The sequence below is a fragment of the Tauraco erythrolophus genome, chromosome 2, assembly GCF_009769465.1.
Source record: "Tauraco erythrolophus isolate bTauEry1 chromosome 2, bTauEry1.pri, whole genome shotgun sequence".
In the NCBI taxonomy this organism is placed as follows: Eukaryota; Metazoa; Chordata; class Aves; order Musophagiformes; family Musophagidae; genus Tauraco; species Tauraco erythrolophus.
This window is the reverse complement of record NC_141466.1, coordinates 15329217-15346492: the sequence shown is the minus strand read 5'-3', so window position 1 is coordinate 15346492 and position 17276 is coordinate 15329217.

The window sequence follows — 17276 nt, the reverse complement described above, 5'->3', positions numbered from 1 at the left end:
AGATAAATTAGGACCAAAGGCTGGTTCAAAATGTTTTTTTCATGTCTTTGTGAGAGAAACAGAGCAGCTAATGGAGGAACCAAATTCCTTACCGCATTAATAATGTATCCGACGTGCCCATTGCTAGGGTAAATGTTGTTGGTGATTAAAGAGTGACTGATGATAAATCGCTGCTAAAGATAAATGTTCATCCAAGACAAATGGGGATCCAAACCCTCTTTTTCTTACTGTAGAATCCGCGCATCCGAATAGCCTTGCTGAGTACTCAGGGAAAATCGCAGAGTGAAAATGAATCTTGATGGCTGCAGAAAGAATCTTTTTTATTGCTGTTACTATTCCCAATGGTGTCCCTACAGCCATGTCTGTGCTGCCAACTGAAAGGAGACCAGAAATCCCCCTCTGCTCCTGAGGGCCATGCTGCAGCGCACTGCACTGCTCAAGGGTCAGCCCTGCCGATGGTGTGAAGAAGGGTTTGGGAACAGAGGCGGCAGCTGAGCAGAAATTCTGAGCCTTGTCCCTCTCTGACACAGCAGGGCACTTACTGCTACCGGCCGTTAGAGTCAGAGCTGAGAGCCACGGCAGGTAAGTGGAGACAGGGAACGCAGTGCTTGAATAGTAAATATTCTTGGAAAGCAAAGGCACCTGAAGAGCCTCTCTGTGAGTTAAGGAGAGCAGCCCCGGGCTGCTTGGAGCTGGTGGGGAAGGGCTGGGGGCTCCTCATAGCCCCCCCGGCCTCCCAAACAGCTTTCTACCACAGGAAATAGTATGATGGGGAACGTGCTGGTGTGAGTTCATCATGTTGTATCTGGGCTAGTTTGGTGACCATCCTGAGCGAATCCACTTTACTGCGTGGGGCCTTGGTCAGATGAGGATGGGAAAGACAGTGAGAGAGTGAGAGCTTAGACAGACAGAACAGATCTGCACCGAGAGCAAGAGAGAGATGTAAAACCATGGCCCAAGGGAGATACTTGTTGCGTCACTGCTGCTTTCAGACATGTGACTCTTGTGAGACCCCACCTGGAATACTGCATTCAGCTCTGGAGTCCTCAATACAAGAAGGACATGGAGCTGCTGGAGCAGGTCCAGAGGAGGGCCACGAAGATGATCTGAGGGCTGGAGCACCTCTGCTATGAAGACAGGCTGAGAGAGTTGGGCCTGTTCAGCCTGGAGAAGAGAAGGCTCAGGGTAATCTTATTGCAGCCTTCCAGCACTTAAAGGGGGACCGCAGGAAAGCTGGGGAGGGACTTTTCACATGGCCATGTAGTGATAAGACAAAGAGCAATGGCTTTAAACTGAAAGAGGACAGGTTTAGATTAGATATAAGGAAGAAATTTTTCACTCAGAGGGTGGTGAGGCACTGGAACAGGTTGCCCAGAGAAGCTGTGAATGCCCAATCCCTGGAAATGTTCAAGGCCAGGTTGGATGAGGCTTTGGGCAACCTGGTGTAGTGGAAGGTGTCTCTGCCCATGTCAAGGAGGTTGGAACTAGATGATGTTTGAGGTCCCTTCCAACCCAAACCATTCTATGATTCTATGTCCTGGTGTGAAAGTCCCTTGTAAGAAGACTTCTTGCTATTCACTCTCTTATGGTGCTCTTTGTAGTTCTCTTTATGAGGGCACCATAATGAGTGGAGAAAGGTCATCTTAGAAAGGGACTTTCACACTGGGGCAAGTTTGGAGGAGCCAGTGATGGCTGGTGCTGTTTGTGAGACTTACCATGTCCCAGCTGCCAGAGCTGTGATCTCTCCTCTGGGTGATGGTGCTCCAGGTTCACTGTGCTCCTGCTCTGAAGTTCATCCTTCATTATGCTTCAGTAGAACAGGGTTCTACTCTAAGGCCTTGTGTCCACCCCCAGCTGGCCCGATGTTCCCAGCTGTTTTGTGCCCAGTCAGAGGAGGCTGTGTGTTCAAAAAGACACTGCTTGTGCAAACCCCTGCACTCACACATTCAGCCATAGTCTAGGGTTTTCAAAATATCAGATTCATTAAAATCCATGAGCTGAGTTTTCAAATTTCAAGGTTTTTCTTGAAGTGGGGTGTTTTGTTGTTTGTTTTTTTTCCCCTTCGCTTTATCTCCCTTTCTCTCCCACAATGTGCTCATTTACAGGTGGCAGCTCCCTGAATGACAAGGAGCATCTTAGGAAGGTCCCTCAGGCTTTGAAGTTCTCCCCGAGACATAGTGAGGCACCCAAGCATGAACAATCCTGACATGTACTGAATGGGTTATCTCTGCGTTAGTGATGTCTTTGATGAAACCTCTCTAGCCTTTCCCTTTCTCCCTTTGGAAAAAGAAGAGGATCTGCTTATTAGAAAAGCTTTGATGGCATATACTGCCTGTGCTTTGAATGAATGAGCTGTATTGCACAGGATTTTCTTGGCACGAATGGATAGTCTTTATTCCTCAGGTGAATTCACTTTATGTCTACTTTAATTCAATACAGAATTTTATTAGCTGTGCTGTTGGATGGTTTTCTCCAATCTAATTTTTGTTTGTTTTGCTTTAAAGAAGCTGCTTGCAATATTGATCTACAGAGAGGTACCAACAGTTTCCCATTTCATTCTCCCCTTCCTAATGATCTTGGCAGTTACAAGTGCTTACATACTAACTATTAACATGACTCTTCAAGACTTCATAGTCGTTTCTCCAGGTTTTCTTTTGCAATAGTTGCTATTTTACTTGCAGAGAAAGTTTTTCTTCTTCCTGCCAATATTCACAGGCCCTTGCCATTTTAACAAGCAATGGTACAAGCATGTGGAGAAATTTTCCAGCTGCTGCAGCATACTGTGAAAGTTCTTTCCCCATGCAGGCTGGCTGAGAAACACCTGTAGCTTGTTACACTGGGAAGGTTGTTTTGAAACAGGTTCTGTAGCATTCAGCCGATCACTCTGGGAGATGGATGGTCAAGTGACCAATAGCCTTGACCCATCTGGCAAACCACGTGATTTGTAATTAATTAAGGTGGGGCATTTCCTCCTAGAAGGTGAGGTGTTTCCTCGCGAAAGCAGGGCATTTCCCTCCTGAGTGCTGGAGGTGCATTGGCCTGCTTTGGAGCTGCAGCCTGAAGCCTTCCCGTTGTGACACAAGCGTAGTCCGTGGTGAGTGCAGACTCCTTGCTGGGTAGCCCAGTGACACGTGCTCTCGCTGAATGCTGAGGCGTTCAAAGATCAAAATCTCCATTCTGAAGATGCAGTTCGTCCCTAGATTAGCCAATAAGTCTTTCTGTAGTTATGCTCCTCAAGGCTGCCCCTCTGTAAAGGAAGATCCTTTACTTGAATGAGGTCTATGTTTCTTTTAGCCAGAGATACCTGGATATTTCAAAAATGACTGTGATGGTATCACCTTTTGCCTCTGCATGCTGCAGCTGGAAAAGATTGTGCTGTTGAACCTTCCTTAGGAGAAGGCCAGACACATTATTCATTAGCCAGCAAAACATCAAGAGGCTGGAAGAGCGATCAACGGTGCAAGAAGAAGGTGCATGAGAGCAGGACGTACAGGGTTATAAGTCAGGATTAGCTTTGGCCCTTGCTTTTGGTTTGTCTGTGCCAGGTATGGGCATCAAGAGCTTGCCCAGTTCCCTTCCACTCTTCCCATCGCTCAAGCATCCCTCCACCTCTCCCCTTCGCTCCCACAGTGCAGTGGAAACAATGGAGTGAATATGCTGCTGTGAGCACCTAGTGCCTGGTGTGCCAGCCCCGTGTACAGCCAAGGAGGATCATCCACGGGAGGTGAAACACTGGATGCACATCCAGGCTTTGCTGCCCTTCCTTGTATTACAAGGGTGAGGGGGTGAGAGGAGGGTTGTTCATACCTGGGATCAGCTTTTAAAGCATTACTAAGCAGTAATGAAAATCTTTCAGTCATGACTGAAGAAAACTTTTACTGCAGCTTTCGGACTAAGGTGACCGGTGCCACCTGCCCATACATGAGGACAAAGCCCTGTCACTCGTGCTGCTTCTCGCTGGCCCATGGGAGTGTTTGCTGCTGCAGGTGCATCAGCTGCCATTTACACGGGGAGTGTAGGAAATCTAGTTTATACCAGGGAGAGAATTCTTCATCTGCCATAGCTGAAGACTAGTCCCTAACATGGAGTAAGGTACATGGGTACAAGGACCTCCTGATAGGTGTTCTGCTCCCAAGGGAGTGGGACTAAGATCCCATGCTGCTGGTGCTTAGGTGTGAAGCAAGGGGACAAAGTCAACTGCTTTTTCCTTTTCAATCTGAAGGAAATTAAAAGCACTGCACATACACCACTTGTGATCATCGCAACGCTGAGATCTGTCCACTTACACTAATCCTGTACATTTTGTTCTGAATGTTTTGTCCTCATCAATGTGCAAATCTCCATTTGCCTGGCCAGGACTCTTCCTTGTGAAACAACTTTATTTCTGTAATCCTGATTTTCCTTCTCCTGGTTGGAAAGGAGGGAGCATAATCTCTCCGCTGTTTGTCAGAGGATCAAACAGCTGTGCCTGAGCTTTTGAAGTTTTTCATGATATATTCTAGCTCATTTTCCATTTAACACTGCACATACACAACCTGAAGCACCAACAGACCACTGAACGTACGAGCGGGGGCCTTGCAGTTAGGAGAATTAAATCACGGGGTAATGCTGGTGTGCAACAGTAGCCACTGCCACCCTGGTCCTCACCTCCTGTGTCTGTGCCTTAGCAGTGAGTGGCCCCAGGAGGTGCTGGAGGGGCTACTGGTGCTGCAAGATGGGGAGGAACAGCACCGAGGTCCAGTTGGGAAAGGACACTGGGAGCTCCTGCTCTGCAAATTCAGGGACAGATGGACAGAAAGGGCAAGCAGCAAAGGCAGCATCAGCTGCCTGGGGCAGGCGGGAGGCAAACCTCTGCTCCACGCAGCCCCGTCATGCTGAATGATGCTTTCCCGTGGCATTCGCTTCCCAAGGGACTCCTTCCCAAAAAAGCCAGATGCCTGAGCCATGCGTTAGCTTTTTCCGCTCTCTTGGCCATCCCTCTGCAAGCGCGTCAGGCTGCAACGCTGCGCCACAATGCATAGACACAGGGTGGGCATCTCCAAACCACGGCTGGGCTGACCCTGACATGTGGAATCCAGCCAGCCCAGGGATTTCGACGATTAACATGTTGATCTGGTACTTGATGAAAGAAAACTTAACGTCTTGTGACAGGTCTACAGAGAAGGAGACAAAAATAATTCAGATTTTCCTGCAGTAGTACCTGTGGATCCAGGGAAATAATGCTGTATGTAAATGAAATTATAATTTTTTGGCTGAATTTGGCCCTTTGGGTATCAGTTAGGAAACTTTTTAAAGGGATTTTTCCCCCCCTCTTTGTATGAGGAATTGATTTAGTTTTGTGCAGCTCAACTGATCTCAGTTTTTGGAGTAGGATGGTTTTCCTGGATTACTGATTTCCATGGGGTGGTAAGAGATTCAAGACAGAAGATGTAGCATCCCAGTTTTGTGAGTAGATTGAAAGCCAGTAATTTTTTAGCGACTAATTTTACATAGAGAGTCTTATGTGCAAATGCTGATTAGTGGAGATGCTGTTAAGTTCTTGTGGAAATTTTCATGCAGAGGTGTCAAGACGTTTTCCAAAGGAGCCTGGGTAATGTCCACCTGACATACCCGTACACTGAGAAGAAGTGACTTTCCCAAAGCTCCTTGTCCAGCTCACCCCAAACGGAACAGGCAGCACCGCATTTTGCACCTATTTGTCAGGACATGGTGCCTCTGCAATACACTTCAGACACGCCACAGATGCAAGGTTGACCTCTTCTTGGTTAGTTTGTGTCAAGAAGAAATAAATTCTTCCCTCTGGACACCGAAAACAATTCAAAGCATTCAAAAGTCAGATTTAGAATATGTAAGTGCAAGGCTAATTAATATCTTTTTTGTGAGAAGGTCAGTTTATGTAATAGATTTTTTTTTCCACTTAAATTAAACAGAAACTGTGTTGTGTTTTATATTAATGTGCATATAAATAATAGTACTATGGTGCTGTAATATTTTTAGAAATTCTTTCTGGACATGTGTGTGAAGCCCTAAAGCTAGGACACAGAAAACATCATTACTGCTGTTTCAGCCTACCTTTCTGTGAAACCTCCTTTTATTCCCTTTTCAAGCAGTTGAGGTTGAATTGCTGCACAAATGGTTTGTCTCCAGATGTCCAAGGCAGACCTGAGCTTTGACTGCTTGCCATGCTCCTCTGGTGCAACCCACCCATCACTGGATGAAGGCCTCTCCCCAGCCGTGGAGACTGTATGGACCTCGACATCTTCTCTGTGCTCCCCCAGCTCTGTGTTTTAGCATTCACCCAGACCTCCTGTTGCCACATTCTCTCTGACGGACTTCTCTCAGACTACCAGAGATGACCATGGAGAAAAAGTTAGGCTAAGCACCAACAAAACACAAACAACGCAAGTCCTACAGGGAACCAAGTGGCAAAGTGGGCTCTGTGTGTGTGTGTGTGTGTGGCTATGGGATTTCTAACCAGGGCGTGATGTTTCAAAAGGACCTATGTAACAAGGTCATGCCAAGCAGTCAAATGTGTCCTCGTGTCTGAAATCTGGGAGGATAAACTTCAGGAAAACACAGGCTTTGTTATCTGCTGTGTCTGATCCATTGTGAATTTGGCACCCATCGGTGCCAGCTCTCAGTGCGAGTGGGGCTCAATCGGTGCTTAGTGATGGGAGACGATGCTGGGGTTTGCTTTGCTCGTTAAGTAGCCTCGTATATGCTAAGCCCAACTCCTGTCTCTTAAAAGGAGAAAAAGTTCCTTGGAGAAACGCAGTTGCTGTGTATCATTTCAGGAGGGCCCCACGACACGGTGAGTCTCCTGCAAAGGCACAGAAAGGCTTTGCTCCAGTGTTGAGCGGCTCATTTTTTGGCACAGAAGAGCTAACACTCAGCTGGCAAAACGGGGAGGGAAAGGCATATGTCGTGAATGCAGAGGTCACACATCCAGCCTCCACAGCCCTTCGAATTCCGTGGATTTTTTTCTTGATACAGGCTTAAGTTCTGAATAACAGTGACCTTTCAGAGTGTTTTACTTCACTTTTTGGAGTCGAGCTGTTTGAAAGATGGATAAAATCATGTTAGCATTATCACTTGCAAAATCCGTTGAAGTTTTAACCTACTTAAATGAGTGAACTGAGTTGCTGGAGCAATGACTGCCAAGCTCAAGGCCTGGGAAAAGGCTCTTAATTGTGAGCAAATAGCAGGTGTACACAAACAAGTTAATGGCAGCACTGAATGCAGCTGTAACTGGCAGAGATTAGTTTGCCTTCTGGGTTTGGGAGCTGTTCACCGTAACATGGAGCAATGAAGACTTACCCTCATGAAGGAGGCTCCGGCCACGCATTTAAACAAGCAGAACATGCACAAATCCTATGGGATGCACCCACAAGTGCTGAGGGAGCTGCCTAATGTCATTGCAAGGCCACTCACGATTATCTTTGGACAGTCGTGGCAGGGGTTCCTGAGCACTAGAAGAAAGCAAATGTCATTGGCATCTTTGAGGAGGGCAAGAAGGAAGGATGTAGGGAACTACCAGCTGGTCACCCTCACCTTGATCCCTTGGAAGGTGACTGAGTGAGTTATGCTGGAACCTGTTTCTGAATACATTAGAGATAAGAAAGTGATTAGGAGTGGTCAGCATGGATTTATGAAGGGGGAATCACGCATGACCAACCTGACAGATGTCTACAACAGAATGATTTGCTCAGCGGACAATGGGAGAGCAATGGTTGACATCATCTTGACTTCCGGAAGGCCTTCAGCACTGTCTCCTATTACATCCTCATGGACAAACTATTGCCCGTTGTCCAAATATTACCAGTTAATTTTTCTGTAAGCATGCAACAGTGTATATCTTTCCTTATTTCGAAAATAGACCTGAATTTCTTTCCTGAACTAGGTGTTCTTAACTTTACTTTCACTTTCTGAAGTCACTGCTTGCAATATAGGTTACAAACAGTTGAGGTTTTTTTATTTGTGAAAATAGTAGAGGTGTTTGTTACCAATTCTGAGTTGTACAAATGAATCTACTGGGGCTTTAGAAAACTGTATATAACATTGCAACACTCAAATGAGCTGTTAATTCCCAATCCCAGACAGCGTTGACTCTTCCATTACCCAGCAAGTGGTCTCAGTCATAAAGGTATGTCCATGCTGAGCGTAACAATGCCTAAATGTCGTGTTTTGAGCACAGGAATTTGCAAACCCAGTTCAGATGCCCACCAGAAGGCTTTGTGCCTCCTGCTATATGGAGCAAAAAGATGCCTAAGCTGATCCACAGGAAACATTAAGGAGGCTCCGTGGCAGAAGTACTGGTCTGCACTCCTACAGCCAAACATCCCTTTAGACTCAGCCAGCTGGCTTGCTCAAGTTCCTCCAAAACTTCTGAAGGTCGTGGGCAGGATGCCTCCTCTGAAATTCACTCTTCCTCAGTGACTGCGTGGTGGCCTCTGACCTTCAGCAAGACGCTTTGCCCTCATTTTACCCTAGTCTATAACCTCATAACCACGGTGTCCTCCTGGGAAATAGCTGTTCTGTGTTTGCCCCTTCTCAGTCTCTGGAGAGACAAACCCAGGTTCCCCAGTGGCAAGGAAAGAGTTCATTTCCCAGGCAGGAGGCTAGCAGTGCTCCCTGGGTTCCCCCTGCTCGCCCCAAACCAGCACAGTGACCCCACACAGCAGGATCAGGAGCAGCTCACTCACTCGTGGGATGAGCCAGGGGTTCAGCATCTTCCTCCAGCAGCCTGGAAGGTAGAGACAGAGAAACCACCTTACTCTGGAGTGTTTACCCTTTAGCATCAGAACTGCTGAAGATGAAGGTCCCTGCCAGCTTCAAACATCCTGAAACAGAAAATGAAACCTTCCCAAACGCATTCATGCTGTAGCCCAAACACCAGCCCGGGGGCGGTACGTGGCAGCAAGGGCACAAGGCTGCTTTCGGCAGGACAGCGACCGAACCCGTACCAGGTGCTGCTTTCCAGCCCCGCTGATGGGCGCACTGTGCCACGTACACTTTCCAGGGGGAAAGAACAGCAGCACTGCTTTTTTTCTTTTTTTCCACAATTAAGAAAAGCCGCCAGTTAAAATTGCTGATTTCTCTTCTGCAGAAGCAGCATTTCTGGTTCAGACTCCAGAGCTGCTGGAAAGAGTTTAATTCCCAAATGAAGTATTTTAAGGACAAAGCCTCCTTTTGTTTACACAGGCTGGGACTAGTGAGGAGACTTCAAAAGGTCAAGGCAAAGTTTAACTAATGACTTGAGGTCAAAATTTTTTTTTTTTTTTTTTTAACCAGACCATTTTTGTATTTATTCTTACATTCTCAGTATATTTTGGAGTCAGGCTGCACGTATCTACTTTTAGGCTGCGTGGGATCCCCACGCTGAGCTGCTCTCTCTGCCATTTGGGGTAGTTTGCGTGCTGACCTTCATAGCCACCACAGCAGCACTTTGGTGAAGATTTGGGGCTTTTTGAAAATGCCAGCATTTTTGAGAAAACAGATGTTTAGGTTGGTGAAAACAGAGGTGCTCCAAGTCACAAACGGATGTTTGATATACTGAGGTCCAAGCAGACCATTGCTTTTGCTTAAGTTTTCTGCAACCCATGCCGTGCTGGGCCGTACCCAGCACAGGGAAGGCTGTTAACCTGCCCTGCCTGCTGATTTCACCCCTGCTCACAACAGCGGCAGACCCGGCTCCAAAGCTGCCTCTGGCCAGGAGCAGGATATACTCACTCACTGGCTCTTCACGGTGGTAATTAATTTTTATGAACGAGGGTGAGGGAAAGTGGTGTTAGATTGATGATAATCGGCTTCTAATTGAAATGTTCGAACCATAATTTAAACTAAAAATATCCTATTACTTATCTTTGCTATTTCATGGACACCAAGGCAGCGGGTGATAATTCAGCTAATGATCTGATTGTCACGGGCTTGTATAACGAAGGGTGTTTGGGGGCTGATCAGATCATGCCATCAATCAAACCCCTTTGCAGCACTCCCTCCCCAGCACAGCTCACTGCAGGGGGGTGCACATCTGCAGCACCTCCCTCCCAGCTGTAACCTTTATTTTCTCCCCCCAAAGCGATGAGCTCCCAGGAATGGGACAAAAGTTAGGCTGCAAACAGCTCAAGTTTGATGATCTTCTGGTCATCGTTATAACACTTCAGGGATTGTTCTTCTGGGAGGTGGCTGTTTCGTGGCTTTAACCTGCCAGTAAATCATATTTATCATAACAGAGTTAATGACCAAGGAAGGGTCCAGAAACTGGGTCCTGTCAGCCCAGCTCTGACGTACAAAAGACAACAAGGAATTGTCTGGATTAACAGGAGGGTGAGAGCCAGCAATGTGCCACCGTGTAGGCTGAGCTTGCAGAGGAGAAAGCTTGACTTGAAAATCCTGTAGGAACTTTCAAGTGGCTGAACCGAATGAGGACTCAGGGGCTTGTGCTCAAGGTGTGATGCCCACCAGGACGCCTGAGTGGGGTTTTCAAGGGCTGGAGTGGAGTTTAAGTGTCAGACTCGAGAGCCTGTCTCACAGTTAGGATTTGTTTGCAGTGGGACAGAGGGTCTTCACCAGCCCATCCTGCTCCGCTGCGTGGCTGCCCCACAGCTCCAGGCTTGCCCCAGGCACCAGCATTGCTTTTGGGGCACCTCGAAACATGGGGCTCAAATGCACCAACACAAGACCAGTTTCCTGAAGAGCTCAAGTGTCTGTGCATTGGGGGCAGATGGATCATCTGCAAAAACTCACGTCATCACTCACTCTGATCAAAGCTCCCTCCCTCCCTGCTGCTGCTGGATCCCCCCCACTGGAGTTCACTGACAATAAATTAGGCATCATCCATAATTTAACCGTTATGAGATCAAAACCAGCAGATGGTTACGAAACACATCAGTCTATTCAGCCCTGTCATCCAGGCTGCCTTTAGAAAGGTGTACTGTCTCGCTCTTGTGAAGGGCCTCCTCTGAGCAGACAGCTAGGTGTTTCTTCCTTATCCTCCCCCAGCCCAGATGAAACATACCTGATCCCTACAGTGAGAAATACAAAACCAAACCTTAAACAAAGTCTGAAAGTGATTGCAGAGTCTTGTAAAATAATTTGGTAAATTAATGAAAGTGGATACCATTACAGAGAGCGTAATGAGTCCTCGCTCCATTTACCGCATGAGCGTAAAGATCTCGGCCAAACTGATTTCTGTAATACTCCTGCTCCACAATGTGGACATCATTAAGCACCAGCCATGAAGTAAAGAACAGCAATTAATTTGTCATCAGAGAATCAATAGCAAAAAAAATGTTTTAACTCATTCTAGTGTAGTGATTAAAGTGTGGGTTTTCTTCCCCCCTAGTAGTAAATCATCACAATTGGCAAGTACAGGAACTGCCACCACAGAAAGCGGTCGGTCGCAGGTGCGGACGGACGTTTTGAACTACTTCTCTCTGCTGGCTCAGTACAACAGTCCTGGGAACAGGTAAACGGCTCATTTGGCTTCACACTCTGCTTCTTCCTCTGGGAGCTAAGGTAGGAGGGATAAGGTTTACGCTTCTGTGATCGCAGCCCCGGGCTGCAGCGCCTGTGCCACAGCCAGCCAAAACCCTTTGTCAGCTGGATCTTGCTGGTGCTGGAAAGGACAAGTCAGCTTCTGGAGAAACCACGAAAATCCTGCCTCTGGCTTGGCCCACACTGGAGCACCACAACCAGTTTTGTGGCTGTGAGGCCAGGGGTCGACTCCCAACCCCCCGAGGCAGAGCTCAGCCCCGGGAGCCGGAGCAGCGAGGAGCACCCTGAGCTGGGCCAGGGTCCGGCCGGGCTCCCTCCCCAACGCAGGCGGACAGCAGCGAGGCTCTGGAACACCCACCAGTTTGGCACCTGGGGCCACCACAGAGCTGAGTACATCACATTTGGTCTGAGAGGGGTTTTTGGCATCTCCCCGGCAGTCAGGGACCACCTGTATTCTCTGTTTTTAATGTAGGGGAGATGAGCTTGTTGATACTAAATTCTGTTCGGTTCTCCCTCAAGGAGGAGCGTTCAGTCAGCAAACTCTCTTACCAGAACCTTTGGCGTCACGATTCACACTCTCAGCAACAGATACCATTTTGCTCATCCAGAACTTGACAATGGTTTCTCAAATGCTTTCATAAGGTACACAGACCCGTAAATCAGTTTTCTGATCTATTAATACCCACGGGTTGCATTCTTCAGAGAAGCTGCCAAACCACTCATGAAAGAGTCCCGAAGCATTAGCTGAACCTATCAGGTTCCCCACAAACTGAGCAGGCTTCAACTCCATGACTCTAAACATGCCTTTGCCTCCCTGAAATTCAGACCTGCAATGCCAAGAAAAGGAGAAAAGCAGCAGCCGCCTCCAAAGGGGCAGCAACTCACACAAAGTAGGAAGAGAAATACACACGTACTAAAAATGTAATTAAATATCCTCATTCAGAGTACACGCTTTCCCTTGCCACTTGGAAATTCTCCAAGTATACTGAACCCATTCATTTACAAAACAAACGACTCAGTGTCCTTAGCACACCCTGCAGAATTGCTTAATTTCCATAATGTAGGTGATCTACTGTGGATTTGGCTGTTGCAAGTCATCCTCATTCAAGATGCTGCAGCAGCGTTATTGTTTAAGGTTTCATTTTTATCCGCATTTGGAGTTGTGTTTTGTTTGTGGCATAAAGGCAACAGAACATTTTCTACCACTACTATTGTTAGCAGTGCTTTAATCATGATACTTTGAAACCTAAACCTGACTTCGAGCAGTTCACAAAAGGTCACCCTCAGAAATCTTATGGAAAGTTGGCATCTGCACAGCCCTTTACATACATTTCTACAGGGCACGGAATGTTTTTAATTGAGTTGGAAGCCCATCATTCAACGTTCAGTCACAAGGCTGGAGAAAAGCTAGTGATGTCTACCATATATAATGCATTATCTAATTGAAGAGAATTTCCCAGTGTCTTTGAAAAGAAGAAGTAGTGTCAACTTTTGTGCTCTGCACAACGCAGTGTCCTGGGGGAAGAGGGGAGCACCCTCACAATGAGCTACACACAAAGCTCACTCAGCACTTGGTGCTCCAGGCAGGCTCTAAGATTTCTCATGGGGAAAGAAATAATTTTCAGATGGCCCTACTTCCCTCAGCATTTACGAAGACTCCTGCTACATTGACTAAAATCCTTAACCTTCAACTTTTCTGCAGACTGCACTAACTTGACATGGAAGAGGAATCAACATTGCTTGGTTGTGTTGGACTACACAGACCTGCGGTATTTCATGCAGCGGGGACTTCCGCCTGCCCTGACTACTGCTCGGTCTTACCAGCCATCTGTTTGTGCTTTCAAATCGAAAAATAACAATTTAAGACACATGTCCTTCCTGATCCCCAGTTTCTTCCTTGGTTTCAAAAAACTGCTGGTTTTGCCTCATCAACCAGTTTTCTGTCCTGTGTGACTGGCTTTGGGGCAACCACATGTTCCAAAGCTGATGAATCTTTCAGCATCTTCAAAACTAGCTATCGTAACACTTCCGCCTACTATTTTGTGACAACTTATATCTTTAAAAGTCCTACCTGTGATCTCTCCAACCAGCATCTGAGATGGACAACAGCAGCACTTGCCTAAAAAGGCAGCAGGGACTTTACAAAGACCTTCCTCTAAAATCCTTGCATTACACTGATACCAATAGTTTTGCTACCAGGGCCCTGATTAATTTTGTTTGTTTGTTTGTTTTTAAAAAAAAGACAGATGCCAGGAAGAGAGCTCAAGTCAGCTGGTATTCAAGTAGAACTACAGACCACTGAAGGAAAGGCAGGGCAGGTGTTGGGAGGATCTTTCACGATTCCTTTCTTGCCTCCAGTCCTTGGTCCAGCTTTGCTCACTTCTGTCACATGCCAGATATTGGACAAACGAGAAGCATGAAGAAATCACTTTTGTAACAAAATTTATTTTTGCTCTGTGGATACAAATCCCAAACATCAACAAACAAATTCCAGTGGAAAAATACCAGTCATTAACAATGAAAACTTTTATTATTATTTAATAAATAGAACTTTGGCATTCAAAATTCTAGCTGTAAACCCTACTTTAAAAAAAAATTACAAAAAGAGGCAAGAACAACAAGCCTAAAGCTGAGCCAGCCAGTGGCTCCTTTACTTTTTACAATGAACACATTTTGATTAAGTCATGACAACTCTATTTACATATGAGGTATTCTGAGCGGTTCAAAAATTGAACCCAATTTACAAAACTACCAGTCTTCCAGGACTGATCCAGTACATATGTCAGCTGTGCTTTTACAAGATAGCTCCAGACACTCCTCCCCACTGAACTACTGGTATACTGTAATTAATATACACCAAATAAACACATTACGATTGGAGTTCCCTGCTCACGCTTCGTATTCAAAAAGCTGCATACTATGACTAGCCTAATGTTCAAAGTGTACACACAGTACCTACTTTAAGGTTTCTAGACATTATGCAGGAGTTCTTACCACAAAAGCTTATAAACAAAATATCGGCAGGTAAGAGGGAAACAAGGTGCAGTCATCAGCATCCTAACAATTTATCTAAAGTTCAAGGGGAACATACACTTACTTCAGGCAAAAAAGGCACAAAGGTACGCAGCTGTGGAATTAATATTGCTAATGAGCTACCGGAATATATCATCCATTTAGATAAATAACCATCGATTTGTTTGCAGTCTAAGAATGCAGATTAGTTCAGAAGATCTTTTCCCCACTCATGCCAGAACCCATCAAATCAATGGGAAGAGCCCCATTTACCTCCAATTCCACTGGGAACATTGTTGATAAGGACAAGGAAAACTGGAGCAAACTACACCCATGCGGAGAGACTGCAGCGTGCTGTCGCCGCCCGTGCTAGGCAGCAGGCCGTGCAGGACAGGCTTTGCTTGCTGTCTTTCCCTGTGCTCTCACCCTGCGAGAAAAACGTCCAAAAAAGCGTTTGAAACAAAAGGCGGCGGGCAGTGAGGGCAAAGGAAGGAAGAAAGCCTTTTGAAGTGAAAAGGACAAAGTTTCAGCTCTTGTAATGATTTCACGACCATCGGCAGTTTCGAACGCTGGAGCCCGAGTGGGTGGTTACAGCAATCTCCATAATTTCACACAACTATCACACTACAAAGCTGCACAGCGGAGGCTAGCAACCTAAATCACGTTTACACAACTGAGCTGTGCTACTTCTACATAGTAAATAGATAGCATCATCTATAGCTTGTCCAAAGACAGTTACTTTCCAAGTCTTTTTCAAAATACATTCTTGAATACAGTAGTTACTGTAAATATCTCCTTAAGGACTGTATAAATTCAATCTGAAACTGTAAAAAAAATTACTGTACGAATTTGCTGACAGCCGGAACGGTGAAGTATCCACTCATTAGCAGTTGTTTTTCAGCCCTTGAGATTGTCTAATAGCTACAGCAAAAAGTTGTCATGACTAAATCTAAGCAATTGCAATGTTAACATTCATTAATCAACTCTGTATTAAATATGCTGAATGAGACCACACACACACACTACATTTTAACCAATTAAACAATCATGCATATCTTAGACAAAGCTTATTCCATTTAGAGGCATCTGTAAACTGATGCATATATAGTAATTGCTACTACTACAAGAGACGAAATTTTAAGAAATCAAAGCAAAATACTGTATCACTGTAGATAGTCAATTGGTAGTCTGCATCTTTGGCTCATACATCCATCATTTACTTCTGTTCTTTAATTTGACTGAGGCAGATAAACTCAAGGTTTTTTAAAATCAAGTGCTTTAAAGACAATATAAATATCACAGGTTCCGTAATAAAAATCTTACAATGCCAGACTACAGCACTGCAATCAAAGCATTACAAATAAAGTGGGACCTCCTTCCTGAGGGACTTTCAACTAATACTTGAAGAGCATAAAAGCTCCTGAAGTGCTTTGCAAACATAAATTACTGTTCTCAACTCTGCAGTACAGTATCACCATTTAACAGGAGAGACAGTGGAGGCACACCAGCCAAGTGACCAGCTTAATAGTTCAAAATGACTCAAAAAAATCTCCTGCTTCTCTCTAATTGCTCTATTAAACTCCTTGTTATTTCCACCAATTTTAGAAAAAAAGCATTGCTTGGTAATTTTTTTATAGGTACAATACTTCTATCTAAGGAAATAACACGTAACTTAGGTGTTTCCTCTCTCCCTAATACTTCTAGTTTATTATCTGAAATGCTATTGTTGAATCCTGCTATGAGACAGATGCCATAAACTGGAGACTATTACTTCACTGCGAGGCCAAAACCAACAAACTATTCCAAAGGAAGGAGCTGAGGCCCTACTCACAGAAGCCAATACTGTTAGAGGTACAGGAAACTGTGCAAGCCCATTTGTGCAAAGATCCTTGTTTTCTGTTTTGCACTAGTATAAAAGTACACCTTCAAATCTACAGAAAGAGCACAGAAATTTAAAAGAAAACGGCCTCGTTTTTTACCTTGAAGTAGAGACTCTAGGCAATTTCACTTGAGGTTTCATCTAGACGCTGTTTTAGTGCTCACAGGAGCTGAACCAGTCAGATTAATCTATCTGAAAACACCATGTAGCAATAATATAAATAGCAACACTATTTTTCACAAACTAGTCCAGGTGTAGATTCAGGATAGAGAAAACTGTCAAATAAATAAGTCCATATAGCTAAAAACAAAATAAATCACCAAATTATAAAACCAACATCAACGGTAACTGTTTAACAACGAACAGAAAGCAAAACATCACCAAATTAAAACAAGTAACCAGTATACATTGCTATACCATTTTTTTCTATAAACATAAATACAATCAGAAAACTGAAGATACTAACACTTCTGCCATAAAAACCTTACCCTAGAATTTACTTCATTTTAACCGTTAAGCTTTCCAAGAGATTTCTGCTGTTATCCACACTATGGGTCAGTTTACTGACTTGCACCTTAGTCATTAGAAACGTTCTTTTAATACTACATATGTAGCTGATGCTCACGTATTTTCTTAACAGTGTGATCTTAGAGTGGTTTTGCTCTTTGCAAGGTGGCTTTTTTTCCTTCAGTTAAATATTTTACACCATGCATAACTGTGCAGCTAACTCGCAGTAATGTTTCGGGAAATCAGAAGCATTAATATGTCATCTGTCCCACGGGAGTGAAACAGCACTGCCAAGTGACACTCACTGAACAAACTATGGAACGTGATCTTATTTTTTAAACGTAATTGCTTCCTACATAGATGAAGAAACCAAGAATTCCCA